Here is a 25,839-nt window from a genome sequence, read left to right on the forward strand (position 1 = left end):
CTCTCACAGAGGTAATGCACACATAAACCTACACATGACACCAGCATGTGGTTAATCACCTTTTATAGGTCCTGATGAATCGCGGGTAACTATTGCCCACTGCGAGAAACATGTCGACCGTTTGCACAACTAGCCCTATCTAGGTTCACCTGAACTTGCTCGTTGACTCCTAGTGAGCTAGCCCCCTGTTTTTAACTGCAGCGAGGGACCTCCAGAATAAAGTTCATTCCGGTACCCTTAGCTACATTTTAATATCCCTTTTCACTATCACATACCACCCTGCCCACACACCCACACCTCACCATAAGGCAGTTGGAAAAAGATCTCCGCCAAAGAGCCCCTCTTTGAGGTGAGCCCGTCGGGGATTGCACCGCCTCCCCGACGAGGAGCAACCGCCGATGATGAAGCATGACATCCTTCGGGGTGTGTGAGGCAAATCCATCCAACAAAATGGATGCCCTTGGGTGTTACATTTACACCTTTGGTCACGCCAGCTAGTCTTTCCCTCAGTCACGCTCAGGAACAGTCCAGCAACCCCTTGTTGTAACCATTGGATGGGAGCAAGGCCACGATGGATGGATGGAGGGATGGGAGCAAGGCCACAGAGGATGGATGGATGTATGGGAGCAAGGCCACGATGGATGGATGGGAGCAAGGCCACGATGGATGGATGGATGGATGTATGGGAGCAAGGCCACGATGGATGGATGGATGGATGGGAGCAAGGCCACGATGGATGGATGGGAGCAAGGCCACAGAGGATGAATGGATGGATGGGAGCAAGGCCACAGAGGATGAATGGATGGAAGGGAGCAAGGCCACAGAGGATGAATGGATGGAAGGGAGCAAGGCCACAGAGGATGAATGGATGGAAGGGAGCAAGGCCACAGAGGATGAATGGATGGAAGGGAGCGAGGCCACAGAGGATGAATGGATGGAAGGGAGCGAGGCCACAGAGGATGAATGGATGGAAGGGAGCAAGGCCACAGAGGATGAATGGATGGAAGGGAGCAAGGCCACAGAGGATGAATGGATGGATGGAAGGGAGCAAGGCCACAGAGGATGGATGGATGGATGGAAGGGGGCAAGGCCACAGAGGATGGATGGATGGATGGATGGAAGGGGCAAGGCCACAGAGGATGGATGGATGGATGGAAGGGGCAAGGCCACAGAGGATGGATGGATGGATGGAAGGGAGCAAGGCCACAGAGGATGGATGGAAGCAAGGCCACAGAGGATGAATGGATGGATGGAAGGGAGCAAGCTCACGGAGGGTGGGTGGATGGATGGAAGGGAACAAGCTCATGGAGGGTGGGTGGGTAGATGGAAGGAAGCAAGGCCACAAAGGATGAATGGAAGGGAGCAAGGCCACAGAGGATGGATGGATGGATGGATGGAAGGGAGCAAGGCCACATAGGGTGGGTGGATGGACGGAAGGGAGAAAGGCCACAGAGGGTGGGTGGATGGATGGAAGGGAGCAAGGCCACGGAGGGTGGGTGGGTGGATGGATGGAAGGGAACAAGGCCACGGAGGGAGGGAGGGTGGGTGGATGGATGGAAGGGAGCAAGGCCACGGAGGAAGGGTGGGTGGGTGGATGGATGGATAGGAGCAAGGCCACGGAGGGTGGGTGGATGGATGGATGAGAGCAAGGCCACGGAGGGTGGGTGGATTGGGTGGATGGACGGAAGGGAGCAAGGCCAAGGAGGGTGGATGGGAGCAAGGCCACGGAGGGTGGGTGGGTGGGTGGAAGGGGGCAAGGCCACGGAGGATGGATGGAAGGAAGGAAGGGGGCAAGGCCACGGAGGATGGATGGAAGGAAGGAAGGGGGCAAGGCCACGGAGGATGGATGGAAGGAAGGGGGCAAGGTCACAGAGGATGGATGGAAGGGGGCAAGGTCACGGAGGATGGATGGAAGGAAGGGGGCAAGGCCACGGAGGATGGATGGAAGGAAGGGGGCAAGGCCACGGAGGATGGATGGAAGGAAGGGGGGAAGGCCACGGAGGATGGATGGAAGGGGGAAAGGCCACGGAGGATGGATGGAAGGGGGAAAGGCCACGGAGGATGGATGGAAGGGGGAAAAGCCACGGAGGATGGATGGAAGGGGGAAAAGCACCCGGAGGATGGATGGAAGGGGGAAAAGCCACGGAGGATGGATGGAAGGGGGAAAAGCCACGGAGGATGGATGGAAGGGGGAAAAGCCACGGAGGATGGATGGAAGGGGGAAAAGCCACGGAGGATGGATGGAAGGGGGAAAGGCCACGGAGGATGGATGGAAGGGGGAAAGGCCACGGAGGATGGAAAGGCCACGGAGGATGGAAAGGCCACGGAGGATGAGATGGCGCAAGATGGAAGAGGGCAAGATCTCAGAGGATGAAAAGCTTTAGGGAACGTAATGGACATACCTTACAGGATAGCTGAGGCAAACTTCTTAGAGGATGGAAATGCTTATTTGCTGGAACCTCCTGCTATGGCAAGGTAAATAACTTGCAGGATGTGGCCCTCACAGTGTATAATGAAACACTTGACAGGATTAGGAAAACTAGATTTACAGTTTGGAGAGGCTAGACCTCACAGACGGAGAAAGGGGACAAGGCCTCGGCTTGGAGAAGGAAGCTTGTAAATGTAGAATATTTTACCTAATATTACTATTTCGGTCGATTACTGGTATGTTTACTTTCACCACAAGAACATGTCGCATGCACCACACTGTCCATTAATATTAATTGTACGATTCTCCCCCTTTTAAATTCCTTACACTTCCATTTTCAGAAAATGTTAAAATAGGGAGATCTGCTCCATATGTTATCCATACTCAAATCTAAATCCTCTCTCTAAAAATCCCAACAACCCGTGTTATGCTCATCTTGAAATCCTGTGTGTACTCTCTCTTCGCCGCGTCTACAGAACAGAATACTGGGCGCACAAATACACTCTCTTTATACTCCTCTTCCAAATAAACACACAAGCCTGGGGAGCCCTATTGTCACCGTGGCGTGCATGCATGCCCTCCAAAAGAAATCTGGAAATCCGGTAAGTGGGTGCATTATGCCCTCCCCATCCCCCTCCTGGTGCCATGCCATTGGACGCATTATTCTTTTCAGCCCAGAGAGTGCATCGACCCAAGGGCACATTTTACCATCGGCTGCTTTACTGCCCATGCCCCAGGGCACCATGCATGCCCTTCCCCAGCCAGCATCTGCCCCTTTTCTCACCGGCACTCCTGCTGATGGCTCCGCTGCTTCCTTGGTCCCCTGCTCGGATGCGTCTCTGCAGCAGTCGCCCTCCTCCTTCCTCCCTTTGCTGCTGTGGTTCTGTATGTGCTTCTCGGTGATGCTCAAAAGGAGGCGGGGCCAAGCGTTCTTCTCTGACACCACGCACACCACGTAAGGAGACAACGAGGCAGAGGGCTACAAAAGCGGCCTGCCCGTGTTTATCAACTGCTCTTCCAGGCAATGCGTGGTCGAGTTTTTTTGCCGTCAAGAGGCAGCGAAGGCTCTGATTGGCTCCCATCACCTTTGTACCCATTGGATAATTCTGACAATACGAGGCGCCTGGCAAACCACGCCCACCACTCTTCTGATTGGACAACTGTCAGCTAGAAGACTTCCGCGTAATGTGCAGAAGGATGGAGTGCAATCTTGCAGTTTCCTCTGAAGGCATTTCATGTTGGCATGACGTTAATAAAACATGTCTTGCTTTTGGGTGCTGCGGGAATGACAGGCAGGGACGGAGAAGAGACGAAATAAAACATAAAATCACATCGGAACAGAGAATTAAAGAATCAAGGAGGTCAAATGCAATGATGGAGTATTTACGAGAGGACAGACAGGGGATGAGATAAACAGGATCGGGAGGGAAACAATAGCAGAGAGAAGAAAAACTTAACAATAGAAGGACAAGCGTTTGAAATGCAATTTATTTAGCATTTTTCAAGGTTAGAGCTATTGGCGTTGTAAATGACAATGTTTTTACTTTTGTTTTTTAGGTCTCGGTGAAGCGAGCGAAGCTCGCTCTCGCCAAAGACCTATAGTCAGCGTGTGTGCTTTCCAGGAGGACAGTCCTGGCCGCGCGCAAGGCGATTTGCGCCGGACACGCGCGCGTGAACGCGCTGTCCTCCTCGGAAGCTGAGACGCTAGCAATACCTCCCGCTGCTTGCACATGCGCCGTGCCCCATGGAAGGTTTCGGCTTTACGCATGCGCCGTGCCCCTTACTGCAGGACCGGCCGCGGCAGACTCGGGGCTGCGGCCGTCCACTTTAAGCACTTTAGGGGTTAAGAATCTTGTTGGCGCGGAGGGGGGTTCGATTTTACAGTGGTTCCTCGGGCCGTGCCCCATGGAAGGTTTCGGCCTTACACATGCGCCGTGCCCCTTACTGCAGGACCGGCCGCGGCAGACTTGTCAACGGAGTGCGCGTTGACGATGCAAGTGTTTGTTTTCTTTCTTCGGCTCCTCCTCACGTCGCGTGGCCATGTTTGTCCCAGTTAAAGAAGGAATAAAGAGACAGCCGAGGTGAGTCATAAGAAGCCGAGCACGGGCTGCTGTGTGAGCAAAGGGCGGCAGTGAGGCCACCGGAGTTTTCCGGGACAGATTTAATAGCGACTAAAAGTATGGCTTGTTTCATATGTAGGCAATATGAGGAAAAATGTAAAAAAGGGAAAAGTCTAAACAATGCATGACTTGGCTATTTACATATTTGTTTGCACAGAAATGCTGAGAGCACTGATCTGATGGTGTCTAGTCTCATTAAATCAATATAAATCAACATCCATTTGGAGGGAAAATAATTAGCGTGCGCTTTGTGAGCGACGAGATCTTACACCAAAGTGTTGGAAAGTTGCACATCCCATGAATCTGGTGCCAGTTTCGCTCCAGCATATTGGCCCGGAATCTAGCACATCCCAAATAATGTAGAAGAGGACAACTCAGGATGAGGCAGTTAAACTCCAGTAGTAAACAGTAGGCCGTAGTTTGTTTGTGCTGCATGGAATATTACAGTTGATGTTGCAATATTTAGCAATGCCAATAGCTCAAACTTAATTAACCCGAGACCTATTGCATTGCAAATGCTTGTTCTCTCTTTGCAATGAAGTGATCATATTTACATAGCTCATTTGCTGTTCTGTTGTGTTTAACAGTTCACTTTGCATTGTTTATTCTCGTGCTCCCGCACCTTGTATTGGTCTCTCGACCTGCCTCGCTCTGTCTCCCTGGCCGCGAGCCCTCGCCAAGGGTTCTGTGACGTCCTCCCATTCTGTAATGGAACCTTTGGCGAGGATGGCAGTTGGAGGCGAACTGTTGTACTATGAAGACGCCTTTTGGTGTCAGGGCAATTTCTACAATAAAGACTGCTAAACTTATCTTCGAGTGGTCTTTACAATTTTGGCGACAAGTTGCCCTGACACCTGTAATGATGAGGCGACAGGCGGAGGTTAAGAAGTGACCTGCTTTATTCGTTCAACGTATCAGAATGCCCGTTAATTAACGGCTCCTGCTCACTTCATTTCAACGTTCTACCAGCGCACCGGGAGACGCGCACAGGCACAGAAGGTTGGACGGGATTGGGGAAGGGACAAGACAGGGTGAGGTGACAACAGCATATTACATCTTCTCCCGTTTTAAGACAACTTTAGAATGCAGTTTTCAGATACGCAGTGGAAATACTCTACTTCTCTTGACAGTATACTAATACATTGCATAATCCTTAAATCTTATGGACGGAACAATTGTTCTCCTATCCTGAATGCATCAACAGGACCGGTAGCTAACCCAGGAAGAGACACCTTGGGGAGATCATCTATAAACACAGGATTAGCGCTATCCCTACATGCTTCACCTGTGCATGACTGAGCAGAGGACGCCAGACCATCGTTCTGCAATCCACAAGGCCTGCTCACAGGCTCAGGGTTCCTGCTTCTGGCACCTTTCGAACCATTCCACCGCTGGCCATTGTCAAGGAGTACAGCAGTCCCATTAGTTTTGACACGCCTCGGTTCACTGTATTTGCTCATGTTGGCACCTTTCCTGGGATACCTCACTCTCACCACATCACCTTCCTTCATAGACATCTTTTGTACAGCATTTCTGGTATCATAGTTAATGCACATGCGCTTCTCGCGCTCATCCACCAGACTTCGCATCCTGCTCTCACTCTTTTTGTGGTTCTCGTTTTCCCACTTTTTCCAAGCCAATTACCAATGTGGTTGCAAATGTGTAATAGCTGCCCTACCCCTGATGAATTCAAATGGGGTTCTACTGGTGGTATTGTGGGGGGTGGTACGGTACGACAACAACCTAGCGCGTAGGGCGTCCTCAACAGGAATGTGAGATTTCAAGGCCATTTGATGGTTTCTTTTATCAAGTGACCCCCAGGTAAATCATATGCAGTCTGCAAGTGCAAATGGGAGAAGCGTGGAGTCTCGGTATAGGTCCCTCATCTCCCTTAGTCCTGCCTCAACCCAATCCTCCAGTCCTGCCCAATGTTCCCCCTGTGGGAGGTAGCGCAGCATTGCGAGCGGTATGTTAGGAGAGTCGGGAGCTGCAGCGCCCACCTTCCTGGAATACCTGGTCCAACCGCGCACTATCACCCAAGTCGCAGTTGTATTCGCAGCTGTGGTGCAACGCACTCGCAGGAGGATTTTCGCCAGTGTGGCAGTGTCTGGTGCAGTTGGACATTGCTCTCTGTCCAGGTTTCGATCCGCTGCCAACCATTGTATCAGCCAGTATAGTTGTGCCACTAAATAGTAAGCCTCGAGGTCAGGCACCCCCAGCCCACCCTTTGCTGTAGGGCGTCGCAGCGCTGTCAGCGCCACTCCCCTGCCTGCTCCCCAAATGAATGACGTGATCTTTGAGTCTAGTTCCTTGAACATTGCTAGTGGTATCCATACCGGTAGAGTACCGAAATGATATAGGAGGCACCACCCTGCCAGCCACGGACAGCGGGAGCGATCCCCAAAAATGCATTTCCGTTTTCATCGACCTCATTGCCCTCCCTACGTTACCGTCCAATAAATCCGCTGCACCAAGATATATTTTAACTCCCAGGTACTGCAGGCACTTGGGCTCCCATTGTAAGTGTTCCAGCGTGAGCGGTGGGGGGTATCAGGCGCCAGCGGGTATAGGCTCGATTTTTGCCAATTAACCCGGAGGCCAGACACCGTGCCATATCTGGCCAGCATGCTGTGCGCCCCCTGCAATTCGTCTACCAAGTTACGTAAAAATATCAAGAGGTCATCCTCATATAATGCGATGAAATGGTGCCCCGTTACCGTCTCCAGGACCCTGTAGTCCTGACCGCTCCTGGCCCTGCACGCCAGCAGTTCCATACCCAGAGCAAACAGGAGCGGGGAGAGGGGGCATCTCTGCCTCGTGCCTCTCTCTACCCTCTGTCTAGATGAGATAACCCTCCTGGTGTGCACGCAGGCCTTAGGGAACGTGATGCTCAAGTTACTTCTTAATAGTTTTTATGCTCTGTTCACATTCTTCATCCTAATGGAATTCTGCATCCTTCTTTACCATTTTTCGTAGTAGTTCAACCTTGGCTGCGTAATGTTGTATGAATTTGGAGTGAAATTCACACATGCTCAAGAAGGACGCAAGTTCTTCCTTATCTCTTGGATTGGGTGAGCAGGAAATAGCTGATATCAAGGACGGTTTGGTGTGTACACCATTTCCATTAATGAGGTTACCTAAGTACTCAACAGTTCCCTTCATGAATTTTCACTTGTCTTTTAGCAATGTGAGACCACTGTCCTGAATCCTCTGAAGAACTTTGCTCAGATGATTAGGTGCTCCTCATCTGTCTTTCTGTAAATTAGTACATAGTCTTGGAACGATCTGACTCCTTCCATGCCGTTGAACAACGTATTCATCGTGAGCTGGAATACAGCTGACGCCGAACACAACCCGAAGGGTAACTGTTAGAATTGGGGGTCTCTAGTTGGCACAGGTAGGTTCTTGTGACAAACAGGGACACTCTCCTCTAGTAGGATAAGGGGATTACACTCCTAAAATAACCGCTGCTCACCCCCTTGGTAGCTTAGCACGAGCAGCAAGGCTTTACCTCAGAGGCGTTGTAAGTTAATCATTTGTGACCACATACAGTAACCCAGTGACAACACTACAAATGGACATCACACCAGGTTTTATATAAAAAATAAGTATATTTTATATAGAGTTACCACAAGACCAATAAACAACAAAAAGAATCCACAGTACTATTAGATTTCAAGAGTTCAGGTTCAAAAGGCTTAAATCAAGGTTCTGTGCGAGTCAGTAGCCCTGTCTGGCTACAGCGTTGTTGAAATAACACAGAGTCTAGCAAATCCAGCGGACCGCGTCGGTACGGGCCCACTGAAATGTCAACAGACTCAGTCACAGTACCTTTTACTTGGGCGGCCGGCACGGATGTGCGAGCCTGTTCCGGTGTTCATCGCGGTGCAGAAAGGAAGCATTGCAGGATGCGTTGTCCCTCGATGCGGTGCAGGCAGCGGCCCGTTGACAGTCAGTGGGTCCAAGGCATGCGTTGCAGGGTGAGACAGTGCTGCAATGCAGTGCTTGCAGCTTGCGGTGCGGCGACAGAGCTGGAATTCGGGAGCTGGCGTCAATCAGTCCGGACAGCGGTGCGAGTCGGGCGGTGCGTCGCGAAGCGTGCGAGGCAGTGCCCAACTCCGGTGCGTTCACGGGACTCGGAGTCAGCAGCAGTGACCGCGTCGGTCAGACCAGTATGAGTCAGTGTAGCGAGGCGTTGCACGTTGCGGAGTCCACCAGTCGTGGTGCAGGCAACGGCTCGGTGATGGCGTCAGGACGGAGTCGGTGAGCTCAGAGCTTGCGTTGTTTATTTATTTTATTTTGAGGCGGACGTTGCTTGATGCGGTACCTACAGGACACCGGGTCGGTCGTGAGAGTCGGTCACAGCTCCCTGCCTTTGTAGCCACTGAAACAGCGTTTCCAACAGCAATTCACAAAGGCTGGTGAAGTCCACTGGTCCTGGGACTTTGGTCAGGGGGCAAGCTCTCTTCCAAGCCCTTGGAGATCTTTGCACAAGTTGAAAGTAAAGTCCACAAAGTTCTTTCTCCTCTCTTTGTCAGTCAGGCAACCACTACAGGCCAATCCCCCAAGCAGCACTTCAGCTTGGAAATAGTCTCTCCTCAGTTTCTTCACGTTCCTCTCCTCAGCAGAGGTTTCATCTTGTAAGTCCAGAAGTGATCTAATTTCTTGGGATCAGGGTCTCAATACTTATACCATAAAATCCTTTGTTCTCTGAGGGGAAAGGGGCCTGTGCCCAGTCCAAACCAGTTCTGAAGCACTCTGTTTACCAGACATCTTCTTTCTTTTCACAGTGCAGAGCAGAAACATCAGACGCCCCACAGGAGGTGGAGCCAGCATTGTGGAAGGCAAGTACAGCCCTGGAACACTTTGTTGAAAGTCTTCCCTCTCTTCTTTCAGTGTGCAGGGTAGAGACATCAGATGCACCACATGGGGTGGAGCCAGCACTGTGGGGGGCAGGCACAGTCCTATTCAGGTCCCAGGTACAACTCCTCCCTCCAATCTAGATGCAGATCTCTCCATTCACCACTGGGCTGACTCATCCTGTCTCTTGGAAGCCCCAGCCCTGTCACTCACAAATCCCAGACAAAGGAATACACAACCTAGCAGAGGCTGGCTTGAAAGGTTAGGCAAGCAAATACCTACTTTCTAAAAGTGGTATTTGCAAACACAGAATGTTAAAACCCACTTTACAAAAAAATGTATTTGGTCATTCTGAGTCCAGGCATACTAAACTCGAATTTCCACCATGTTCTCTGAGTCAGTTAGGATTATAAAATGTAATATTTCTGACAGCCCATTCTGGCCTATGGAGAACAGGTAGCCTTGCAATAGTGAAAAACGAAAATGTCTGTAATTCAACATTAGGACATGCCACACACATCAGGGCTTGTCCTACCTTATACTTACAATGCACCCTGCCATTGGGCCTACCATAGGGGTGTCTGATATGAAGAAAAGTGAAGGTGCAGGGACTGGCAAGTGGGTGCACTTGCCCAGTCAGCATGACAGTACCAGACTGCACACAGGCTCTGCAATGGCAGACCTTAGACACATTTTACAAGGCCGCTTCTGTGGGTGGCACAACCAGTGCTGCAAGCCCACTAGCAGCATTTGGATGTACATGCCCTGGGCACACTCAGTGCACTGTACTAGGGTCTGACAAGTAAACCAACTAGTCAATCATGGAATCACCAATTAATACATTCATTTTACAGTAGGGAGCTCTCGCACTGTGGCACTGGACAGCAGTGGCACCGTGCCCAAAGCATCTAACACCAGCAAAAACACATGAGGCAACAGCAAAAATGAGAGGGAGACCCACGCCAATGGTGCCAGGTCTAACAGTAACCTGCGGAATTGATAAGCTCCTTCTAGTGTGATGAACGCTGTGTATTTTCTTTATTCCTCTTGTAATTCTATTTGATGGTAGGGGGCGTTGAAGTCTAGTGTAGTGATGATCTTTGCTTGACCCAACGTCATTACCATTTCATTGATTAGAGGCAAGGGATGGCAGTCAGCTACCACATGGCGGTTTACTTCACGAAGGTCAATGCACAAACGGATCCTTCCATTCCTTTTCTTTGCGATAACCATGGGCGACAACCACTCAGATGCATTGACTGGTTCAATGATGCCATCCTTGCACAAACTCTCCAGAATTGCCTTGACTTCAGCGCGGGCAGACAAGGGTATATTCCTGACCTTTTGTTTCACAGGGTAATCTTTACTCTTCAGGACAATCTGGTGTTCAAAGTCCTTCAAGCATCCCAATTGCTCGCTGAACACCCCCTTGAATTCCTTGAGAAGGGTCTCCAAGCCGTCCTCTTGAACACTGAAAACATACGGTGGTTGGCAAGGGTTAATCATCATTTTAAGATTTTGTTGTTCCAGCCAACCTAGAATGTTTACATTGTAGTTCACTACAAAGACTCTTGTGGAGTGTTCTTTCCCTTGAATGCTAAAACCGCTTTGAACACCCCTTCCAATTTTATATTGTGCCCACCATTTACACCTGGAAATATTCAGCTGGATTCCAATGGTGTCTTGCACTTGAGACTACTGTAGGTGTCCTTTGATAGAATTGTAATTCTGGATCCAGTATCCACCAACATTTCGACATCTTTACCATTCACACAGACTTCACACTTGAGTTGGCTTTGTGCATCTTCACTGTTGATAATGGAATCAGCAGCACCAAGTTCTCCATTAGTTCACTCTCATCTGAGTCTTCTTTGAATTTTTTTACTCATTTACTGAATACATTTACAGTTTGCTTTCCAATGTACGTGGTGGGGTTTTTCCGAGTGAAATTCATGTGTGGTTTATGGGATGCAGATTCTTCCTCTTTCCGCACGAGATTAATGCTCATTTGTTGGTTGTCAGGTTTCCGTAGCAATTTGACTCCTCTGGCCGATCTTTCCATGCTTTTGATGGGAGAAACCACTTTTTCGAGGTTCGGGTTATCCCTTATCATCTCAACTGCATCTTTGAATGCACACGTTGTAGCCAACATTCTTAACGTTGCGACGTAAGACTCAATCGCCTCACCTGGTGCTTGATACCTGTAGTAAAGTTATATCTCTCCATTATCACACTCATGGTGGTATCAAAATAGTACCTCATCCTCAATTTTGCTTCCTTAAACACATCCCATTCTTCATCACCCTCTTCCTTTTCAATGGGAGTTATTTGGTCAAATAACCTCCTTCCTTCTGCCCCATAACAGTTGTACATCATGGCTTGTTTTCTTGTGGGATTGTATTCAGTTCCATCAATTGCCTCCAAATGTTTCTCAAAACATTTAACCCACTGTGTCCAATTTTCAGCAGGTGGCCCAGGAACCTCTAGGAAGGTGCTAGGCGTTGCCACCACATTCATTATTCCAGTCATGCTGACACAGTACCAGTGTTTTGTTTGTAAAAAGCCTTAAGAAGGCGAAGGTAGGAAGGCATCTGGCTCTCTCCGGTGGCAGTTCAAGGTAATGCCTGGTGGGTAGACAAATGTGATGTTCCACTCACGTTTAGTCGCACCTCCTCCCAGGGGCTGGCAGGCAGGGCCTGCGCTAGGCATGGGCAGTGTGGGCAGCTGCCCAGGGCCTCGCGCTCAGCCAAAAAACAGGGGGCCTCGCGCCCCAGTGAAAGGTCACACTTTCACAGCCCACTACAGGGCCCCCTGCCTCACCTGATCACATTACGGGTGGGTGAAGGTACAAACAGAATGGGGGACGGCTCAACAGCTGGGCCAGCAATTATCTTGGCTCACAATGCCAGGGTCGGGGCAGCACCTCAGTTAAGTATCGGCCATTCTCGGCGCTGTTTGTGCATTTTGTATCCAGGCAACAGAAGGCCCCTTTGTTTCCAGCACCAGCCGGACACAGGTAAGAGGAGGTGGGTGAGGGGAGGAGGGAGCAGCCAGATCAACTGGCTTTTGTTAACCTTCGAATCTTGGTAGGGCAGTGTCTCTCATCTTAATTGAATACAGCTCAAGTTTGGGAATAATAATGCCTGTGACATACAGTGATCAATACATTCTTCCTAGCTCGATAAATTAAAAGCAATTCATTTATGCAGAAACAATATCTGACTCGTACTGATCTGACACAGGGGGGCAGTATTACATACAAAACATAAAAATAATTACCGTTCTCATTGCCATCTAAGCTAAAAGGTACAACTACCACCTTATTTTCTGCTCACAATTGAAGAACAACCCTTCAACTGAGGTTTTTTTTTTTGCACTCTGGTGAGCTCTCGGCAGTGTCTTGGGAAGTGCCTGGTTACTGTTTGAAGGCCCAGGGGAGGGCCCCCCCCCCTCCCAGGGCCTCGAAGCCCTGGATCGAGCTGCAAGGTCATGGTGTGGGGGCCCCCTTCCCTGAGCCTTGTAACCATTATGTAGTGTCCGGGTCAGTTTGGTAAGCGAGGTATTCAGCTGGTGCCCGAGGCCCAGTCCCTGAGACTTCACGTGGGCTGTGATGATTTACGAGCACCCTTTCAGCTCTGAAAGGACTGCCACGCAGTCATGGATGAAGCCACATCTCATGAAAACACACTAACCTCCTCACTCCTTTTCTCCCAGATCACCCCAAGTTTATGCAAGAAATGATGGTAAGTGTAGCAATTTATTTGAATTATATAGCACTAGCTTGAATGCCCGTTCAAGCACTATGTGCAGTTTAGTATAGTGTGAAAGGCTATCCTTGTTGGCAATAGTTTAACCTGCTCAGGTGGGCATATCTAAAGTATATGATCTGAATTTTAATTTCTTACATATTTTCAACAGCAATAGATTTTACAGGGGTGTAAGTATTCACTCATAATACCATATTTTTGGTATCTCTTCATGTGTAGCACAAGATTACAGCCCTGTTGCCCTGTAATTCTGTATTCATTATCGTGCCAAAACCCAGAATAAATTACATTGGTGCCGATGTCGTCATCATTTTCGTTTGAGAAAGACATCTCATTACGGCTTAAGTAAAAGATTTGTGACCCCAAAAAGAGCAATTACGGGGGCGTGGCTTCGCGGGCGAAGATGGTGGACGCAGCCTTCTAGAGCTCCCACCAGCCCGACACTAATCCGTCTAATTATCCTGGCTCCCGGACCTGACCTGCAGCCCACAAGAGTAGACATAGTGGTGAACGGCAGTGGGTGCCTTCCGGAGCGGCTTGCGGAGCTCCCGGGCCCCCTGGAGTGGCGATAGCGGCGGCGGCGGCCTGAGGCCTAGTCCCGGCGAGTACAGCCGGGGCCTCGATTTTGGCGACTCCCGGACGGGGGATCCTGGTGCTGGCCCGCCGCCTCGATTCTCGGACCTGGCCCTGGGCTTCTGACTGGCGGCGGAGCTGGGAGTGGGAGCCCTGCAGTTCCCTGTATTGTCTGAGTGGCTGCCCGTGCCGTGGAAGTGACAGCGGAGGGCTGCGGCCTGTACCGGGGTCCAGAGACCGGGGCCTCGAGTTTGGAGGTCCCTGGCTGCTGGTAGTGGTATCCGGAGGCGGCCTGTGTGGCGAAACGGAGAGATCAGCGGCGCAGTAGCCCCGGGGCGCAGTCAAGCCCTGTGTGCCCGGAATAGCGCTGCCGTGCTCGTTTGGACCCTGGACCGGCGGATGGCCTGAGGCTCACGCAGAGTGGCACCCAAGACCCGAGGGCTCCCTGGGACAGTGGTAGCAGCGGCGAGGTGAGAGAAGGGAGTGTTCCGGGGGCCCCCGAGCGCGTGGACGGGGGTCGGGGGGCCGCGGCCCGCAGCTGGTGTGCCCGTGGAGTACCCCAGAGGATTGGACGGTGGAGTGAGGGGGCCCCTACAATCCGGAGCCTACGGCCGGCCACTGGAGGGTCTGGGGCGGAACCACAAGGCCCCTTGAAGGGCCCAGCATGCCGCACATACAACTGGGAGGTCGACAGGTGCTGTGGCGTGGAGGCGGCAGTGCTGGGGCCTGGCTGATCCGAGCAACCTGGGGGTGCCCTAAGGAAGTCCTCCAACGAGGGCAACGGCGGTCCAGGGAAGGCAGTATCCGGAAGAGTGGATCATAGAGCGGGGAGACGTAGTCCGGCCGGGGCCACACTTTATTCTTTGGACAGGAAGGCGGAGCTGCATAGGGGCCTGGAGTGTCCCCGGACAACAAGGAACGACTGCGTGGAGGAGCCGTGCACCTGGGGGCGGTGGAGACTATCGTGTGGAGTGGCCCTTGTAAATACCGGTGGCACGGTGAGTCCAGGCCGAGGCGTCTTTATCTGGTGAAAGCGGACTAAAGAGGGCAGCCTCCCTGTGCAAATCCGAAATGACCAGAGGCGGAGGGGGCAGTGGGTCGCCAAGCAGGGGCCCATAGATAAATACACGGGGCCGAGTGGGGGTCCCGGGGCATCTGGTGGCGGCCAGGGCACGGGGCCGGACAATGCGGCGCTCATGGCGGCGATAGCTCAATCCAGAGACATGCTGGACGCCAAAATAGGAGCGGTGGGGGCTGATGTGACTTTGCTGCGTCAGGACCTTCGAAATGCAGTGACTCGCATCACGGAGGCGGAATCCAGGATCTCGGGCGTGGAGGACGAGGTGGGTACCTTAAAGCAGAAGGTGGCTGAGATGGAAAAAATTCAAAAGGGCCTTGCGCTCCGAGTGGAGGATGCCGAAGGGAGGGCGCGCAGAAATAACCTTCGCTTTGTGGGTTTTCCCGAAGGATGTGAGAAGGGGAACATGGAACACTTCTTGTCCCAGTGGCTAGAGATCTGGCTCCCTCCGGACGCTCTGTCAAGATGTTTTGTAATAGAGCGTGCACATAGAGCCCTGACGCAGAAACCGCCTGCCGGGGAGCGGCCCCGCCGGTGATAGCGAGGATTCTGAACTTTCATGACAGAGACACTATCTTACGGGAGGCGAGGGCAAAGGAATCTCTCACATTCGAGAACCAGAAGATAATGGTCTTTCCGGACTACACTAGGATGGTACAACAACAACGACACTCCTTCATAGCTGCCAAGGCGAAACTGCGAGGCCTGAAGCTCCAGTATTCGTTACTCTATCCGGCCCGCCTGCGGGTGGTCTTTCAGTCACGGACCCACTTCTTTGATACCCCAGAGGAGGTCTTCAGGTGGACAGATGAGACGGTGAGGGTCCGGCCACACGCCCAACCGGGCTTGAATCCAGGTCCGTCGAGGGGTTCATCGCAGGAGCGGGGCAACCAAAGTGTCCGGAGTAAGAGGCAGAGGAGGTCTAGGTCGCGGAAGCGCTCCTCCTCTCGCAGTGGAGCGCAGGACGGAACAACTGCTGACTCTGAACACTCCGGAAAGGAACATTGAAGGTCATCGGGGTGCAAGCTTGTCTGCTGGTGTCGTGGGCCCCTGCTGGGAGTGATCGGATGGCTGTGCTCTGCTGATCGGACTGTTGAGTGCTGAGTTTACAGAGACTGCTCACTCTGCATATTCGTGGATGTGTGGGGCTGCGGGGTGGGGTTCGAGGAGCTTGCACACAGGGGCTTATTGCCTCCTGCGTAGGTGGGGGTTGGCGGGGGAGAGGGGGTTCTCTTGGTTGAGTGGGTAGTTGGGATCCATTGGTATGGTTGGCCTTGGGCGCTCTGTTTTGGGCCCGAGGCCGCCCATGCCGCGACAGGTACTTCAATGTTCTATGAGGTATAGGGGTGGGGGGGGGGGAAGGGGGATGGGGAGTTGAGGGGGGTGTTTTGGGGGTGTGTGGGTGGGAGGGTCAGGGGGGTTTGGTGGGGGGGTGCACGTGATTTCTAATGCGTTGCCCATAATTGCACTGCGTACTCAGGCCTGCTGCGGTGTGCTCTTGTTTTGTGTCCCCTGGGATCATGGCTGATGACTCAACACCGGGGCTCCCTGGGGCGGCCATGCGCATACTGAGTTGGAATGTTAGGGGGATGTTGGATAAAATCAAGAGGGGAGCAATTCTGCGATGGGGCAAGAGGGAAGGGGCAGATGTACTGCTGCTACAAGAAACGCATATGATGGGGACGTAAGTGCTTATTTGCAACGATATGGTTACCAACAGGTTTTTCATGCTGGATTTTCTAGGGGCTCCAGGGGGGTCGCCATTTTGGTCCATCGCAGGTTGGCTTACGTTCATGAGCGACAGTGGCTGGACCCACAGGGTCAGTATGTCTTTGTGAAGGGAATGGTGGGTGCTGAATCGGTTGTGTTTGGGAGTATATATGCCCCTCCCCCACTGCAGTGGTCCCTGGCTGAGAGGTTGTTTGCGGTGTGGGCGGAGATCCCGGAGTCCCTGGCAGTACTGGGAGGAGATTGGAATGATGTGATGGATGCGAGCATGGACCGTCGGAGGCCCCGGGGGACACCGACTGTTGCCACCCCACCCGGTTGAGTGCTATGGCCGAAGGGTTGGGCTGGGTGGATGTTTGGCGGCACTTGCACGCTAAGGCCCGTGAGTATACCTATGTTTCAGCTGTGCATGGTTCCTTCTCGCGACTGGACTGTGTCTTTGTGCCCTGTGCTTTTCTGAGTAGGGTGTGAGGGGCAGATATCTTGCATAGGGGGCTGTCTGACCATTCTCCAGTAGCCGTGGATGTTGAATTGCACAAGAGGAGACAACCGTTTCGATGGAAGATGTCCTCATGGCATCTCCAACAGGCTGATTATGTGCACCATATGCGGGGGCGATTGCCCATTATTGGGAGGAGAACCTCGGGGCAGACATGGATGTGACTGTAGTCTGGGAAGCTATGAAACTCACATTGAGGGGAGTTGATATAGCGTGGTGTGCGGCGGCCCGTCGTCGACGGAAAGAGGCCATAGTTGAAGCAGCGGCGCGTGTGGAGGTCCTTGAGCGGCGGTGCCAGGGGGTGGGAGACGACGGGGTGGTGCGGCTACTCCTGCAGGCGCAACAGTCCTATGCGTCCGTGTTACTGGCGAAGCCCGACAGGTGTGGCTAGCCACGCGAAGTAGGATTTACCAGTGGGGGGACAAGTCCTGTACTATGCTCCATAGATTGTGTCAGCGTACTCTGCAACCACTCACAGTGCCAGGACTCACGGATGACGAGGGAGTCACGATGACGGACCCGGTGGAGTTGGCGGCTAGTTTTGCCCGATACTACGCGGGGCAGTATGCGCCGCAGGATTGTCTTCCGGCTGATGCGGTTGATAAATTTCTTGCTGACCTGCCCCCGAGGGCTGTCTCTGACGAGACGCGAGCTGCACTGGACCTCCCTCTTACGGCGGAGGAGCTGGGGGATGCGCGGGGACAGCTCAACACCGGGAAAGCGCCGGGGCCGAGTGGCTTCCCGTGTGAATTCTACAAGAAATTCCACCTTCAATTTGGATCCCACTACCGGGCTGCGTTGGAGGCAGCGTGGGAGCTGGGTCAGCTGCCAGCTGACTGGCGCCACGCTGAAGTGGTGGTGTTCCAGAAACCGGGTAGGCTACCTGACCGGCATGACTCATATCGCCCTATATCTTTGCTTAACATTGAAGCTAAGTTGCTGGCCAAGGCGTTGGCGAATCGTCTTCTCCCCTACGTGGCGGATCTGGTTCACCCGGACCAGGCTGGCTTTATGCCGCACAGGGCAACGCGGCACAATATTAGACGGGCGCAGATGGCAGTGGACGCGATGGGGGCCATGGGTGAGCGGGCAGCCCTACTGTTGGCAGATATCGATAGGGCATTTGACTCCGTGAGCTGGACCTACTTGTTTGCGCTACTTCCCCATCTTCACCTGGGCCCTGTGTTTATTTCGTATCTCAAGTTGCTGTACACTGACATTACGGCGTCGGTGCGCGTCTCCGGTGCTGTTTCTGAGAGGTTTCCAATTGGTCGGGGTACCCGTCAGGGTTGCCCGCTATCCCCGTACTTATTTGCGCTGGCCATGGAGCCCCTGGCCTCTTGAGTGCGAATTGATGCGCAGCTCCGGGGCTTCAGGTGGGACGGGGGCCTCACTGACAGAATCGCGCTTTATGTGGACGACGTCCTATTCTTCCTCACGGATTTGGATAGGTCGGGCCCACGGGTATTGGACGTTATGCGCATCTTTGGTGAGGTCTCGGGTCTCTATCTTAACCCGCGCAAATCCACCTTATGGGTGCTAGGTGATGGGGCGTATGCGGGTTCCTGGGCGTCCGCCTTACAGGTGGCGGTCGGGGGCCTGATGTATCTTGGCGTGTTCCTGTCCGAGTCCGCGGCGATCTCTTGGGAGCGCAATGTGATACCGGTTTGGGAAAAGGTCCAGTAAGACATTAGAACGTGGTCCCGGATGCCTCTTACTATATACGGTAGGTCTGCGATCTTTAAAATGGTCGCGCTCCCGCGCCTTTTGTATCAGCTGCAGAACCATCCGCATTCAGTCGCCCCTCATTGGTTTCGGCAAGTCAATTCCGTGCTGGGACGCTTTCTGTGGGCTGGAGGTGCCGCCAGAGTGGCGCTGCGTACCTGTTTCCTATCCACATACTGTGGTGGTCTCGCGACGTCTGACGTGCTGTCGTATTACCAGTCCTCCCACTTGTTAGTGCTGAATGAATGGTGGTACGGAGATAGAGGAGACCCGGCTTATGCCTTAGAGCGCTCGTTGATGGGAGTTAACACACCGCACACGATCTTGTACTCGGCCAGACTACGGAGGCAGTTTCCCCGTGCCAAGCAAGTGGTTTTTGTGGTATAGCGACAGGCGCTGCGTCGCATGGGCTGGTGGGGTAGATTGACAGCGGAGACTCCTCTATGGAATAATGGACGACTCCCCGCATTGGCCTCGCTGGCGGGGTTTGGCAGATGGGATTCTATTGGGATCTCTTCGCTGGGGGATGTTATGACCAGAGTAGCCCTCAAGTCGTTCCAAGAGCTTAGGGATGAGTTCCATATGCCTAACACCCAATTTTTCAAATACCTGCAGTTTCGCCACGCGCTTGAGCCCAGTTTGGTGGGTTTGGAGTCGCTGCCGGAGTTCAGCCCACTGGAAGCGAAAGTTTTCATGGGAGACCTTGGGGATAAGAAGGTGTCGCGTATTTACCAAACCCTAGTCATTCATTGTTCCTCTCCCCTACTTACATTGAAGGAAGCCTGGGAAAGGGACGTCGGACCCCTGGATGAGGATGATTGGAGGGAGGCTTTAGAGTCCCCGCGAGGGACTGCGATTGCGGTGCGTCTCAGGCTCGTCCAATTTAAATATCTGCATAGGGCTTATTATACACGGGAGCGACTGTGGAAAGCGGGCTTGATCGGGTCTCCAGAGTGTTTGCGATGTGGGGCCGAGATGGGTACTCTGCTGCATACTGTGTGGTCTTGTGCTGGCCTGACCAGGTTCTGGACGGGTGTATGGGGTTGTCTGTCGGAGGTGTTGGGGTGGGATCTTCCCCGTACTCATCGGCTGGGCCTTCTGCATGTGCTGGAGGGCGTGGGGGGGGAATACCTACAAGCGCCACCTCTTGTTGCTGGGTCTTGTCGTGGCCAAGCGTGATTTGGCACAAGCATGGAAGAGTGATCGAGCCCCCCCGCTGATCGTGTGGAAGGCAGGGTTGGACTATTATATGGGGCTGGAGCGCCCAGTATTTGAGGCCCGAGGATGCCCCCGAAAACATTACAAAATTTGGAAGAGGTGGGCGGATTATAGGGGTTTGACTCTGGTGCCCCCAGTGGAACCTGGTGATGATATAGATTTAGAAGATGGAAACCAGGCCCGAGGAGGCGCATGTCTTCTGGTTTTATACGAACAGGTATTTAAGGCTAAATGTGATTACGTGTACTGGGTTAGGGAGGGATAAGGGGTGGGTAGGTGGGTCACTGGGTGGGCGCGGGTGGCGGGGGGGGGGGTTAGGTGGGGTTGTTTGTGATTGGGTTTGTGAAATGCTCATATATGTTTTGATATTTGGCAGGGATCTCCTGACTGTGGAGAACTGCATATATGCCTTACCTGATCAATAAAATAAAAATTTTGTTGTGAAAAAAAAGAGCAATTACCATATGAAATGTTCTGTCTCTGCATAGGAAGGTAATATTATAGACTACAATTTCAAAATAAAAATAACTCATGTTATGGTGTGCAGGCGTTCATGTGTGTTTTAAATAAAAGAGGAACATATTCTGTTGGCCAGTGGGGCTACCATGTTGTGTTATTGCATTTGATCATTAGGTCACGCATATTTTGTGATAAGAAATATATTGTATGCTTTCAGGACATGCTTCCTCTATTGTGGCGGTTAAAGATAGTGGGGGTTGAAGTTTTCATCTAAAAAGGGGTCTTTGGGTGGATCAGTCCATCATGGCAAGCATTACCGTCTGGTACAGGCCCAGACTTGCCTTCAAATCTCTGAGACAGGCAAGTGTAGAGCTCTCAGTTGCCCCAATGCAGAAGTGTAAAATAATATCTTATGGGCACTTGTGTCAAAAAGCAGTGGTAGAGCCAGTTGTTTGCATTTTTCCTGATTGCTTTATAAGCTGCGGCACCCCACTTCTGCTTTTTGTTCCCTGGAGATTGCTGTATGTGCCTTGCATCAATGGTAAGGACTTTATTGATTTATTTGGCTATGAATTTGTGACATGTAATTTTCACAGCAGCTTTCCTCAAAACAACTTCTCGCTTCTCTCCAGGAGGAAGCAGCAGCTGTGCCAGGTAGTGTACTCTTAGCCATAGTTCGGACACCATTCCAATGCCCCTCACTGAATCCACACTCCTACTACCTTTCCTGGTGGGTGCCTCTGACCCTCAAGGCCCATGTCCAACCTCTTGTTCACAATTGGAAACTCCCATGGAGTATCACTTCAGGATTTGTCCTCTTCCACTTATATTTTGTGTCTTTGGACCTTTTTTTTTAGATTCAGGCTGAGAACTGTCTACTTAGCACAGCACCCAATTCATGGCCGCTGCGTTTTAATGTGATCAAGTACTTCCCTCAAGTGATTGTTGTGGCACACGCTTAATGGACACATCACTTTGCGTGATGTTCTTTTAATTTATGCATGCACTTATGCTTTTTGGGGTATGCTGCGCTTTTCATGATGGTCTTTTCATTTATTCTTTTTGGGGCCCTAGCACTTCCCACTTAGTGAGGTACCTGATTCCTTTTTATTTACATCGATCACTTCTTAGAAGTGCCTGGGTCTTTAAATCCTTCCGCCCGCTTTCCATGAAGGCCCTTTAATTTACAGCCAAGTGATCTGATCAGAGCTGCGCTGTGCAAGGATGATTCTTCGGCGAGTGCCCTTGCTGCTCCTGTTGACTTTGACAGTGCATGTCTTTTGGTTATTGCGGGGAGAGCGCACCGAAACTTGAATCCGGTTCCACAGTTCCAACACTCACCTCCACCAGTCCATCCGCACACTCATTCAGCCTGATTCATGAAAAACGGGATTTGCGAGTCTCAAATAGCGATAAAATGTGAATCGCTATTGAGAACTCGCAAATCAGAATTCATGAAGATTACCGGTAAAAAAAAGCGACTCGCACGCGGGCGCAAATTCCGTTAGCGATTGACGATAATCGTAGATTAATCGCTATTTCAGACTACCTGCGTCGGGAATGCGAATCGCAATCTCGCGAGATCGGGAAAACAGGAAGTCGCTTTTCGAGCTCAGTGATGACATCACAACCAGGAAGCAGGCAGTTCCCACCCCCATTCACCACAGTGAGGCAGACCTCGAGGGAGCAAGTGGGAAAGCTGCTGCTATTCTTGTGATTTCTAAAGTGAAACTACTCTGCTGCCATGTCAGAGGAACCTGTTCCTGGCCCCAGCAACAACACAGGGCGGAAGAGGAAGCTAAAGTTTTCTGAGCAGGAGCTCGAAAATTTGATTGAAGGGGTGGTGGCCAACCACGAAAAACTCTTTGGCAAAGACTCCAGGAAGGTCCCGGAGCAAGAAAAAAGGAGGATCTGGCTGGGAATAGCCTCCACTGTCAACTCCGTGGGTGTGGCCGATAGGTCACTTGAGGAGCTGAAGAAAAGATGGTATGACCTCCGAGGTCGTGCCAAGGAGAGGGTGGAGGAGCGCCTTGGAGAGTCATCAGGCACTGGAGGTGGCGGACCTACAGTCCCTCCTAACACACCCTTGGAGGACCAGGTGGAGAACACCCTTGAGAGGGAGGCGTGCGTTGGCGTCACACTTCTGGACTCCTCCCGCCCCACCCAAGACACCCAAGGTAAGTGGCATGCGACTGCGACCCTGTCCCCTATGACCGTCCCTGACCAAATAGGCTCACATAATGTCCCTTAGTCATGCCATTGTTGCGCATCAGGAAATGCCCTGAAGCATTGTGGTAGATGTAGTTTGGCCACAATGTAGTAGTACCACAATGCAGCCAGACGGGTTCCAAAGTACGCAAATCCACAGCCATTCAGGGAATGTCACCCAGCATGCATGTAACATCAGCACGTCTGACAGTCACATGCAACTAATGAGTGTCCACTTACCCTCACAGGTGGCGCAGAAAGCAGCGACAGTGAAAGGCTGCAAATAGATGAGGAGGCCCAGGAGGAGGATTTTCCACCACAAACCCAGGCACCAGCCCCTGCCGCTGCAACAACACCAGCAGCCAGGCCCCCCACCGTTGTGCCCCCTGCATCTGGCGGACCACCGACAGCCAAACCCAGGCCCCCCACCGTTGGGCCCCCTGCATCTGGCGGACCACCGACAGCCAAAGCCAGGCCCCCCACCGTTGTGCCCCCTGCATCTGGCGGACCACCGACAGCCAAAGCCAGGCCCCCCCACCGTTGTGCCCCCTGCATCTGGCGGACCACCGACAGCCAAACCCAGGCCCCCCACCGTTGTGCCCCCTGCATCTGGCGGACCACCGACAGCCAAAGCCAGGCACGCCACCGTTGTGCCTCCAGTCCCCGCCGCACCAGCAACGCCTGCTGTGACACCACCTGCAGCTGGCGCTACAACATCTGGGCCTGCGACTGCGCCAACACAGTGGCCAGCCACAGTGACAGGCCAGCAGAGCAGGCGTGGGAGGTCTCGCCATCACACCACTGCTGCAATCAGCAGGAGGGGCAATGGACAGAGTCATGCCTGTTTGAGCGTCGAAAGACGCATGTTGAGGATACATCAGCGCCAGTCACAGCAGCAAGGTGCCATTCAGCTCCAGCTCCACAAGATTGGGCGCAATGTGGCCGGAGTGGGAGACCGCATGGACCGCATGACGGCGGCCATGGCCCGCATGACTGCAGCCATGGAGGCCAACACCGCTGCGATGACTAAGCAGCGCAGTGCAGCAAGGTGGCGCCACCACCAGCTCATGAGCCGGCTGGCCTCCTACAGCAGGTCCAATTATGTGGCTGCAAATGCCACTTCACAGTTGTCGCGGCGGTCACTAACACAGCAGCACCAACTCGTACAGTGCTGTCAGGACATGACCAGGGTCCTGGAGCACCTCACCACGGCGGTTACGGCACTACACCCTCCTGCTCTACCTGCCACTGTAGGGGGTGATGATGGCAGTGAGGGGGCATCCAGCATCAGCAGCCACTCTGCCACACTAGTCCCGCCACTTAGGCGCAGCACCAGGGCGACGCCAGGTACAGGTGCCCCGGACGAGGAAGAGCCACAGAGGCGCTTGGGCGTAACGCGCGGGAGGCGCAATTGACTCATTCAGACAATTACAGGCACAGGCTGACTATAAGCCTGCCCTGTCCTTTGACACTGCAGTATGAAGTAATACTGTTAGTAGAAAATAGTTGTACTGGTGACATTTTTTGTGAAAGAAACAAATATATTTATTTTGCAGCACACATTAGCGTTGTGTCATCATTACATTTTGCATGCAATTGTGATTTGTGGGGTGAGGGAAGAGGGTGGCCTAGAAATTGTTCTCTGTGATGTGGTTGCGACGTCTGTGGCCTTCAGCTGGGTTCTCCCCGCGTGCATGGTGCGCATGTGCTGGTGGCCGGTCGTCCCCTTCTGATTCACTGCCTGAGATGTCAACAGGTATCCGGCGCTTAGTTGCAATGTTATGAAGCATTGCACAGACAGCCACAATGCGGCAGCACACTGCAGGACTGTAATACATGGCCCCACCTGTCTTGTGCAGTATACGGAACCTGCTCTTGAGCAGGCCAAATGTCCTTTCTATACAGTTCCTTGTCCGGATGTGCGCAACATTGTAGCGCCGTTGCTGAGGTGTGGCAGGGTTGAGGTAAGGGGTCAGGAGGTATTCCCGTAGGGCGTAGCCACTGTCACCTGAATGAGAGGAGCAGATGTTGATTGCCTGTGCAGCGCAGTTACTTCATAGCAATGTGACATTGTCGACAAAGTGTACTTACCAAGTAGGTGTCCTTCCCCAAACTCTCCCCTGAGCAGTCGTGTGTGGAGTCCGCTGTGCCTGAAGATAAAGGAGTCATGGGTACTCCCTGGGTACTGGGCGACAATGTCAGTGATGTAGGTCTTGGCATTGCAGACCATCTGTATGTTGAGGGAGTGGTAGGACTTTCTGTTGCGGAACATATACTCCGTGGCAGCTGGTGGGCAGATGGCGACGTGGGTACAGTCTATGCAACCGAGTACATGGGGAAAATGGGCTACATTGTAGAATTGTAGCTTTGTCATGTCCAATTCCTGTTGGCTCGTGGGAAATGTGATGTGACGGTGGAGCTGGGTGAGCATGGCGTCAACGAAAGTGTGGAGGCAGCGTGACATGGTGGGCTGGGATATCCCCCCAGCAGCCGCTACTATGCCCTGGAAACTCCCGGAGGCCAGGAGGTGCAGGCTACACAATACCTGCACATGTGTAGGCACCGCATTGTTTCGCCTTGTTGGGTGCTGCATGAGGGGATCAAGGTCATGTATCAGCCAGATGATCATTTCCCCATTCAGCCTGTATTTAGCAAATATCTGCTCTCTGGTTTGGCCCAGCAAGGTGACCCGCTGGCGGTAAATCCTTTCCTGCATCATGCGTCTCCTCCGTGCTGCTCGCTGTAGCCTTCGCCGCCTCACCACCATGTACATTCCTGGCATTGTGGAACGCCTATTGCTGCTGCTGAATGTCCTTATGTGTGATTGGTCAGGCCTGAACCTGTTGGTGATTGGCCAACGGTTTTTCAAATGTGATTTATTCATGGCTTTTATGGTTACCACCTGCTTTGAGTGGTCCTTAATTTGCGCCGCGCAAATTGCGATTTTGGGGTTTTTCGCAATTGGAGATTTTTCATGAATGCCGATTGAGAATATATTGCGTTTCGCTATTTAATTCGCAGATTCCGTGGTTGGTCGCTTTTTCCGTGTCGCTAATGCTCGACTACCGGGAATCTGCGACTTTTATAGCGTAATCGCTATTATGTGTTAGCGTATTCGCTATTATGTGTTAGCGATTTCGCTATTTTGTTCTTGAATGCCAATTACGTAAATTGCA

The 25,839-nt window shown here is 52.3% G+C and overlaps 1 protein-coding gene across 2 annotated transcripts in view; it reads right to left on the minus strand.

Moving 5' to 3' along the window:
* Positions 1-3,346, minus strand: part of FAM168A (family with sequence similarity 168 member A) — a 457,874-nt gene extending 454,528 nt beyond the window's left edge. Inside the window, exon 1 of one of the 2 annotated variants that reach the window (XM_078658557.1) lies at positions 3,213-3,346. The gene's annotated coding sequence lies outside the window, so the exon portion shown is untranslated. The remainder of the gene's footprint in view (positions 1-3,212) is intronic. The other variant, XM_078658556.1, reaches the window with a different exon arrangement.
* Positions 3,347-25,839: the final 22,493 nt, after the last annotated feature.

This window comes from Lissotriton helveticus, chromosome 8 (genome assembly GCF_964261635.1).
Source record: "Lissotriton helveticus chromosome 8, aLisHel1.1, whole genome shotgun sequence".
NCBI lineage: Eukaryota > Metazoa > Chordata > Amphibia > Caudata > Salamandridae > Lissotriton > Lissotriton helveticus.